At 33.6% G+C, this 1,308-nt stretch overlaps 1 protein-coding gene across 2 annotated transcripts in view; it reads right to left on the bottom strand.

Moving 5' to 3' along the window:
- Positions 1-1,308, bottom strand: part of hebp2 (heme binding protein 2) — a 6,760-nt gene that overhangs the window by 2,609 nt on the left and 2,843 nt on the right. The gene's annotated exons all lie outside the window — the stretch shown is intronic.

The following is a 1,308-nucleotide window of genomic DNA, read 5'->3' as shown; positions in this document are numbered from 1 at the left end:
ATATATATACTCTACCAACTGAGCTATTCTGGCACCCTACTATTCCTTTTTAATCTCTTTTATTAGGGCTTTTTCTACACTTAACACTATGTGACTTGTGGCTGGGCGGTAGAATGCTGGTCCCATATTCATTAGGTTGGTGGATTAATTACAGACTTATCTTACATGTGTCAATAAAATGCTTGTTTCAACATACTATTGCTGTTTTATTACTTTTTCCGGCATACTATACTATGATTTTTTTTTGACATACCATACTATGGCTTTTTTATCACTTTTTTCAACATACTATACTATGACATTTTTGACATACTATACTATGACTTTTTTGACATATTATACTTTGACTTTTTTATAACTTTTTCAACATACTATATTTATCACTTTTTCCGGATATACTCTACTACGACTTTTTAATCTCCTTTATTAGGGTTCTTCCTACATATAAGACTGGGTGGCTCGTGGCTGGGAGGTAGAACGGTAGCCCGATCGTCACAATGATGGTGGATAAAGTCCAGGTTTATCTGGCACATGTCAAAGTGTCCAAAATGATGTCTATAACATGACTTTTTCAACATACTACACTATGGATTTTTTATTACTTTTTTTGACATACTGTAATATACTATGAGTTTTTTATCACTTTTTCCGCCATACTATACTATGACATTTTGGATATACTATACTATAGCTTTTTTTAACACTTTTTTGACATACTGTACTATAACCTTTCAACATGCTATGATATTGTTTTTTGTCACTTTTTTTCCGATATACTCTACTACGGCTTTTTAATCATTTTACTAGGGTTTTCTACATATAAGACTGGGTGGCTCGTGGCTGGGAGGTAGAATGGTAGCCCCATGGTCCCAAGAATGGTGGATCATTTCCAGCCTTATCTGGCACATGTCAAAGTGTCTATAACATGACTGTTTCAACATACTATACTATTGCTGTTTTATAACTTTTTTCCGGTCGCAATCACTTTTATCAAGGCTTTTTCTACATTAACCACTAGGTGGCTTGTGGCTGTTAGGTAGACTACTAGTCCCATATTCATAAGGTTGGTGGATCAATTCCAGACTTATCTGGCACATGTGTTGCAGTGTCTATAACATGACTGTTTCAACATACTATTGCTGTTTTATCACTTTTTTCCACGAATACTATACTATGATTTTTTTTGACATACTGTACTATGGCTTTTTTAATCCCTTTTTTGACATACTAAACTATGACTTTTTTGATATACAATACTATTGCCGTTTCATCACTTTTTTACCAACATGCTATACTATGGTTTTTAAT

This window comes from Etheostoma spectabile, chromosome 18, assembly GCF_008692095.1.
Source record: "Etheostoma spectabile isolate EspeVRDwgs_2016 chromosome 18, UIUC_Espe_1.0, whole genome shotgun sequence".
Classification (NCBI taxonomy): domain Eukaryota; kingdom Metazoa; phylum Chordata; class Actinopteri; order Perciformes; family Percidae; genus Etheostoma; species Etheostoma spectabile.
The sequence above is the reverse complement of the archived record's forward strand: the minus strand, read 5'-3'. Positions and strand labels throughout refer to the sequence as shown.